Below are 9096 nucleotides of genomic sequence, written 5' to 3'. Positions count from 1 at the left end.
TCCGTTCTTCAATGTTAGGACTAAAGTTACCTCGATTTCTCGCCCGCTACGTGGATGCTGTGACGAGTAGGGCAACGCATTTAGTCGACGATGGGCGTTAAACTCGCGTTTTTGTCCTACGATGAAAATGAGCCGTTTAATTAATACGTCTGCCTCCTTCTCTCTCTCTCTCTCTCTGTCTCTCTCTCTCTCTTTCTCTTTGTCTCTCTCTCTCTCTTACCCTTATTCTATGCTTTCTCTTCTTTTACAGTTGGCTTCCATTTCTTTATTCTTTTTTCCTATTCGTCTTTTTTTCTCAACAACGATATCGCACGTTTTTCTCTCTATCTCTTTCCATCCTTTTCATCCTTTTCTCTTGATTTCCCTTTTCTTTTATACTACCTGCAGAGAATGTAATAAGAAGATACGTTTAAGCCGAATTCCTTTGGGAAGTACTTAAGAATCGCATCCTGAATACTTCAAAATACACTAGAGCTGTCCAAGGATTTGTATAAAAAAATTTCGAGGGCGACCACTTACGAAATCCTTTTGCAAAGCGTAATTTCATAAAGGTCTTTTACTGAAGTTTCAATAAGTGGCTAATGAATCGTGTTACTTGCGTAAGGCTTAAATTATATCAAATTTTCACATTACAAAACTGATCGAAACAGGCCGTCGTTTGATGGCTTATTAATACTCAAACATATTGTAAATTGGCCTTTACGAATTACTTGTCTCTGAAAAAATGATTGTTATTTTCTTTTTTCTTTTTATTTTTTTTCTTTTATCTTTTTTTTTTTATTTTAGAATTACTTATCTCGCACATTTAAAAGCATTTACTGCTGCTGAAATTCCAGATCGAGCAGGTATACCATATCTATAGTAGATATACCTATACTTAATTGGCGAACAGATCAGTGCTCGAAGCAAATCGGAGGTAATTATCAAGAACGTAACAGTGGAACGATACGAAGCCCGTAATTCGATCGACGCAATTATATAATTAAGACGTCTGTACCGTCGCTTGTTCTGTCACAATATCTATCGAACCCACAGTAATATCTTAGAAATCGACTTGAGTAACTATGTCTAGGTATATGTACATATTACACATGTGTCTTGCCAATGTAAGCTTTCAAAAGTTCAAATTAATAAAAAGGCGTTACGACAGAACGGATGCTCGCATTAGAACGATACATAGATAACCATCAATTAAACACATAGCTACATTTAATATTATCTTGTAAGACTCGTATTAATTATCACAAGTAAAAAAAACTGACGGATTACCAATATTACTTATAAGTAATAAAATTTTTGAAATTAATACTTATATTTCATCAAAACGAGATTTGTTTTCAATGAAATAGAGTAAAGGATAGAACAGTATTTTTTTCAATTAAACATATAACATATAGATATTAGTGCATATACTTGATTATGATCTAAAATATATTTCTTATCACATTATCATATAGGTAGATTGCACTAAAAGAAATTTAAAAAAATATTAATTCACTCAAAAGCTGATATCTACTTTCAGCAGCATACTCGATTTCATGATACACACGTAAAACATATGACGTTATTCTTAATCTGATTCCCCGTAGGTGTCGCGGCCTTCATTTGGACTTGATGGAGGCTCGGCTTCTCTCTCCCTTCTCTCGTTCGCACGCGAACGAGCCCTACCCTTTCCATGCAAGAAACCAGCCCACATGGCGGAGCTGCTGAAGTTTGCTTTCTCGCCCTACCGAGGAGGCTGCCTCGCCGGCATCAGCACCGTCTCTCTCGAACGAGTGAGAGAGCAGGTGTGTAGGTGCCCTCGGCCACGTGTATATGCGAAGAGGGGATGTTCAACATGGCGACTGTGTACACATCGCGCGCGACGCTGCACCAATGCGCAAGCAGCGAGCACGCCCGTTTCATTCTCTCTTCTCTTCTTTTATTTTCTTCTTTTAACGGCTTCTTCCTTTGCTTCTTCTCGTATCTTGTCTCTTTCTCTTCTTCAGTCTGCTTCTTGCTCTATCTCTCCGTCTTTCTATCTATCAGTCTCGCTCTCTCTCTCTCTTTCTCTCTCTCTCTCTCTCTCTCTCTCTCTCTCTCTCTCTCTCTCTCTCTCTCCCCTTCCTTGTTTTTCAATGCATCTCAAAAACGTTTCCTGTACAGTTTCGTTTTATTCGAGATCACATTTGACTTCGCCACTTTTCGCATAAACGGTCGAAGAATAAAAGAAATCGTGTATTTTATATGTTATCGAAAGAACTAATCCTACTCTCATCATTTCTCAACACCATTTCAAACGAACGTTTCGCGTGACTAATCGACTGGCAATCATTTTTTCTGAATAATGTCGTTAAGTTCGAACATAAAAAAGTTTCAACAGAAAGCCCATTGAAATTGAAATAGGGGGATGCATTGTTCAACCACAGTCGTACATTTTTCGACACTTTTTTAGGAAAGGATTTCTGATCGATCGAGAAAGTATGTTCACGTTCGAAGCATGGATAAACGAGACCGTTTGTTTGCGCCACATGCCGATTTTAAGTCGCGACGGTATGACGATTAAAAGCGATGGGTGATTCTTTCTGACGTTTTCTTGAAAATTTTACTTCCCATACCAATTCTTCTTTCGCTTCGCACATAACACTTTCAATTTTCTTATATACCTACTTGTATAAATATTTCCTGATATTATCATAATAACATTTTTTACACTAACATTATTATAATAACATTAATTATCTTAACATTGACGGTCATACTTTACATTAACCCTAAGATTTTTATCATATTCTATCATTAAGAAATAATAATAATTAGTTACAAAATAATGTCATGTACTATCTTTCGTAAATATACTTGTAAATATACTTTTTTCATAAACAATAGATATCAGAAAACAAGAACATAAATTCGAAAAAAAGAAAAGTGAAAACTATACAACTATAACTAACGTTCAATTAAATTCAAAATGGTAGATAAGGTCTTATAGAAAGCATATCTATAGTTTTTTTAGCATTCGATTATAATACCGCGACAAATTGAAAAGTGTTCTCCAGAGCATAGATCGAATTACGTGACACTTAATCAGCCCGTTTATTCGCCAATCAAGGAACAATCGTTGTGACTCGAAAAACGAGAAAGGTTTTTGTACTCTCGAAACTCCCCTTTCTTACTATAGGTAACATATATATATCCATATATTGTTCTCACTATGAATGCAGGGAGAGTTCGCCACGGTGCGTATCGATTACGGCGTTACAATTATAATAAGTTCGTAATGCCGATATAATGGAAGCACAAGACTATTTTGGTGTCCCGTTGAGAGAGGATCAAAGCCTAGTGTCGAAGAAAACTGGACGGTCCTTTCATCTTTTTCTCCTTCTTTTCTTCGTTTCTAGTGGGATATACCTAGCTATACATTTGAACAAAAAAAATTATAAACGGTTACGAACACTTGCAAGGATCTTTTGACATCCAAAATGTATAATGGTGATAGCATAGAATTGAATAGAAATATATGTAATAATATAAAAATAAAAAATAAAAGAGAAAATATTTAAACAAATAAGAAAAAAATAAAATAAGATAAAGATATTATTAAATAGCAATTACCTTTGATTCTGCATATATATATATATATATATATATATATATATATATATATATATACATATATATATAATCTTTAATTTTTTAAGATGCCTATCTGAAAGTTAACAAGAAAGATTAAATTTAAGAAATTAGAAGATGAGAACCACTGACTATTCGCGATCTCCGTATCTTAAATAACCGGTCACCGGCGATGATTTTCTTGGAACGACCAACGGCCCGATTAAATTGATTCGCTAAACCGAACACCGACGGTCAGGTAAAGAGAAAGAGAAAGAGGGGTGAAGGAAGGGCCAACATAAACGAGCTCGTGGCACGGATTTGCACGCGGTACGTAAAGTTTAAACGAGCTCAGGACAAACGAGGAGGCGCTTCGTGATCGTCGCAAGAGCATTCATTTTACACACTGTCTCTCTCTCTCTCTCTCTCTTTCTTTCTCTCTCTTTCTCTCTCTCTTTTTCTCTCTCTCTCTCTCTCTCTCTCTCCCTTTCTCTCAAATGTGAACTGAGAGGGGATAGAGAAAAATCTTTTCGAAAAATTGAGCCTCTTGAGAATTTAAAATGAAAAGTGTCGAACCTCAGCAAGCACGATTAATTTCTTAAAATTACTTGAAAATATTTATACTCTTACACAGACCCGCAGGTATATCTTTATAAGTGTATTTATACCTGTATCTTTATATATAAGTACCTACCTACTTACAAGGAATACATATACGAAACAGGAGGTGCCTAAAGGAAAATGCGAACCGATCGTGCTCCTGGCCATCATCGACGATTACGCATACTTGCTGGACCATTATGGCTCATTAAAGAGGACCAGCCCCTGCCTTATACAGCCAAGGACCTCCTCCGATCTTTCTCCCTCTCTCTTTCTCTCTCTCTCTCTCTCTCTGATCTTTTTCTCATCTTTCTTTCTATCTCCTTCTTTCTCACACTCACTCTCTCACAAATCGTCAATATGATTTTCAAACGAGTAACCAAGAATAAAAGTGCATCGACCGAAAATTAACGGCTCTTTAGGGCAAATTGATCGGCTGTGTTCGCACTCAAATTTTTTTCCATGAAGGAATACCGATCGTGGATGACGATGATGGGTTGCCGCGGCAACTCAGGAAGAAGACGGAAGCTCGAGGTGGGCGAGCGATCGTGAAACCGTCGATCATCATCGCCGTCTTCTGCCATCGGTCAGAGACCTTTCTAACTAAGGTCATTGGGCTGAAATTTTAATATATGATTATCGCCAGAAAAAATAACTAATTGATATACACATATTGTATCTACATATGTACGAAAAAGGATGTATATGAAAAATTAACAAAAACTAATGCGTTTACTCAAATAACTAAAATGTTTTTTATAAATATTATAAAATTCGTTTTTTTATTATGAAGACACTGAATAGTTACATAAGTATTTGTAAACGTTTGTTCAACTACAAAAGGAAATTTAACAATCGATTAATATAACTTGTATTTCATAAGAAACACTATGAAGATTATATTATTTACTACCATGAATAATTATATAGTCTGCTCTATATAACTGTCCGTAGTTTTTTATTTACAAAGTCCGATGTCAGTCCTGGACTATAATATTGATTGAAAAAATAAGAAATAAAAAAATGCAAAATAAGAAAGTTCACTTATCTCAAGATTTTCCTCGCTCATTCTCAAGATCATTCCACTTTACGTAATCGTTCAACTACGATAAAAAAATCTGATATCGTCAGACAAGAAATCACGTACCTCTCGATGGCTCCCTTACAATCTCTCTCTCTCTCTCTCTCTCTCTCTCTCACTTTCTCTCTCTCTCTCTCTTTCTCTCTCTCTCTCTTTCTCTCTCTCTTTCTCTATCTCTCTCTCTCTCTCTTTCTCTCTCCTTTATAATCTCGAGAAAAGCAAGATGATATTCACGAGCGATTATAATCGATCGGCGCTTCGATGGTCACGTCTGCCGTTTTCGTATATACCTATCTACTTCGGGGTCATGGTGTTCGCGAAACGCGTTACTTACGCGCCATGAATACCCATGGGGCCCAGAACTCGAGCTCGGGGAGCAAATCGCGTGGCTCCCGTGCTCTGATGACAGGTAACCATGTGTAATGGAGTGCTAACTACTAGCCACTTCGTGAACCAGCACCACCTTCCATCGAAGGGACGAGAAGAGAAAACAAGAAGGGGAAGAAATGAGAAAGAGAGAGAGAGAAAGAGAAAGACAGACAGACAGAAAAGGGCTCGAACGGATCGGCTCGATCAGCTTCTCTGGAGCTTCGTAAAGGTAAACGAAAAAGAAAAGATGAGTGAGGTTGAAGAAGGAAAAGAAGAAGCTGCCTCAACGTGAGACGTGAGATGAAGTAAGAGAAAGAAAGACAGAGAGAGAGAAAGAGAGAGAGAGAGAGAGAGAGAGAGATAGAAGCATGTTGTAGAGGCATGCCTCGTCTCTTGATTTCTCAAACAAGGGGGCGGTACCACGAGGACCAGTGGCAGTCAACCAAGAAAGACCTACACTGACGCTAGATAGACCGATAAAATTTGATTCGCATACGCAAATCACCTCGTAAAGTCAAGCAATCGAGCATATGACTCTAAGGAAAATGATATCTTTATGAGGTAGTATCAATTTTATATCTTCGACCATTGGAAATAGATATATATCTACCTTTCATGCCACATCCACTGACTTTAAATTTTATCGAATATATTCTTCCCTACGGTCTAAAAGTCGATCTCGAGTCCACCTAAATAACGATCGAGATGACGAAAACTTTTATAGATTATTTATTGCGATCTTTGAAATTTTCTCGCGTTGTCCGCGCGTTTTCGAATTATGGCATTAAATTTCATGATATCCGAGTTGCCGCGAAATTTGAGAAGTATAGGTACTTACCTATTTTTAATCGTATCAAGACAAATAAGGTATCGTTGAGTTCCTTCTTATTTAATAGCCCAAAAAGAATAATATGAAGAGAATACAACGACAAGGAGAGCAGCTTGCTTCTTAGAATCAGATACGAATTTTTCTACCCCATCCCTCCCTCGCTCTCTCTCTCTCTCCTTCTCTCTTTTCTCTCTTTTCTCTCTTCCTTTACCAACTCCTCCTCCTTCTTCATTTCCCTCATCTTCTTGTCTCATTCTCATGGATCAGGGCACGATTTATAAAGCAAACACCGTGCAGTACCCTGCAATCAACGTATACAACACACTACTCGATGTACCTCCACTACTTGTCCCTTATTCCCCTCACTTCATCTCTCTCTCTCTCTCTCTCTCTCTCTCTCTCCATCCCTCTCTCTCTTTCTTTTGCTCTTTTTGTCTTACCATCCATCGCTCAACCATCGACTATTCGCTTTTTCTCTTTCGATCTTTCTCTCTTTCATTTTGCCACTCGCGGTGCTTCGTTCTCTCTGTCTCCTTCTCTCTTTCTTTCTCTCTTCCTCTCCCTCTCTCTCTGTCTCTTTCTTTCTTTCTTTCTTTCTTTCTTTCTTTCGCTATCGTATCGGCCGATCGCCCCTCGTACATAGCGGACCTTATAACTCGGAGCACGTTTACACCATACTTAGGATTCTGTCGGTAGGGAATAAATTAATAGTTACTCCGGATTACGAACGGCACGCAGTTTCATCGATTGCCAGGGACGCAGCTTCTATCCTAAATCTTCTTACGTTTCTAGAAATGAAGAAGAAGAAGAAGAAAGTTCTACGAGATATTCGCCATAAAAATTCGCAAGTAAATATCTACATTTAACTTATTCGTATATAAAATACGTTAAAAGTAAAACTTCGAAAACCGGTTTGAATTCACTGTATGAAAAAACGTGAAGCTTCAAATTAAAAATATTTTTGAATTCTTGTAATCAACTGCAAACAATTTTTATAAAAATTAAAATAAATCTAAATATATCTGTATAATAATTTGGAATTCGACATTTTAGACAAGCGAGAAAGTATCACGTGATCATCCAGAAGGATATATTCTTGTTAAAAAATACTTTCAAATCAATCACGAGAGAGTATCGTTAAACGTAACTCACGAGCTGTCATGAAACCTTTTGACGAAGGACGAAGACGAGAGTTAATAGAGGCTCTAAACGTCAGGATCCTCGAGCATCCAGAAAGGAAGAAGATTAGATCGAAATAAAAGTGAGCCGTAGAACCGGCTATTAAAAGGAATGGCACGTAATCATACACGAGTCTCTAATAGCAGGCCATTAATGAATAGTCCGATCGTTTCGTAAACTCCAGGTAGGCAAAACTACAAAGTAGCCGAAAGCAGAATTTGCTGAGTCTGCGAATTTAGTTCGCTCAAACGCGAATTTGTCTATATATAGACATGTAGTCTATGAACGCACTGATATTATCTACATAGATGGTACTATTATTTCGCAACTTAAAAAATGAAAAAAACAACTAGCATTCTACATAAACTTCTAATAGTTGCATGATATATTTTCATACATCATAATTAATGATAGCAAATTTTGTTTAATCTTTAAAGAATATGTACCTAATACTTTCGTTTATTCAAAATACACATTAAAAAATCTAGATTGTTAATAAAAAATAAATATACATAAGTATATATCTATACAATATTATTCTGTAACATTAACAAAGCTTTTGGCACGAAATGTCTTCGAACTGATACCACAACCGCTTGAGAAATTAAGGACTATAGACGATGGTACACATTGTTTTGTCCGATTTCGTTTTCTTTTCCATGATATATATTCGATCCTGCCTTCCATTCTTCCTGCGATAATTATAGGTTGTCCATACCTACGTCTAAACAAACTGCTCCCACATCTTCCAATAGTCCGAAGCAAATAGGGCGGGCCAGCAAATCTACGTTTACCTTCATTTCTTCTTTTGCCATCATTGTTCTTCGCTTTTTATTACATTTAAATAGCACTGATTTGACCCTTATTTGTGAAATTCTCTTTTACAAAGTTACATAATCAATAAAAATTGTTTAAAAAAAGAAAAAATTTATTTGCTTTTTTTTCCTTTTTTCTTTTAAATTATTCTGGTAAAGATATTTCATTTCTTATAATAACTATATGAAAAAGAAAAAAAGAATTGACTGAAATAAAATCTATTCGAAAGATTTACAAGATTGTTTTTTTATGTCGTAAACGCGGCCGTCAAGAACCGATAAAAGTTCTTCGTAACGTGTGCTATTAATTATACGCCTGTAGCACTCGACGCTTGGGAAAAACGCGTGTTTTATGGGCCGCACAATTTAGCTAAACGTTTCGGGGGCGATGATAAATTAGAGGTCGATGAAGAGGCTCTACTTATCCCCCTTTGAAAGGACAACCGTGAGCTCTGAGGAAAACAAACGTGACGTTATTATTATCATTACATCGTTATGATAATTTATCGAGAAATAGACTTTAGAGAGAGAAAGATAGAGAAAGAGAGAGAAAGAGAGAGAGAAAGAGAGTGAAAGAAAAGAAGTGAGAGAGAGAGAGAGAGAAGAAGGGAGAAAGAGAAAGACATTAATTT

This window comes from Vespa mandarinia, chromosome 10 (assembly GCF_050613455.1).
Source record: "Vespa mandarinia isolate Hongniang chromosome 10, ASM5061345v1, whole genome shotgun sequence".
NCBI lineage: Eukaryota > Metazoa > Arthropoda > Insecta > Hymenoptera > Vespidae > Vespa > Vespa mandarinia.
Note: the sequence above shows the minus strand (reverse complement) of the source record.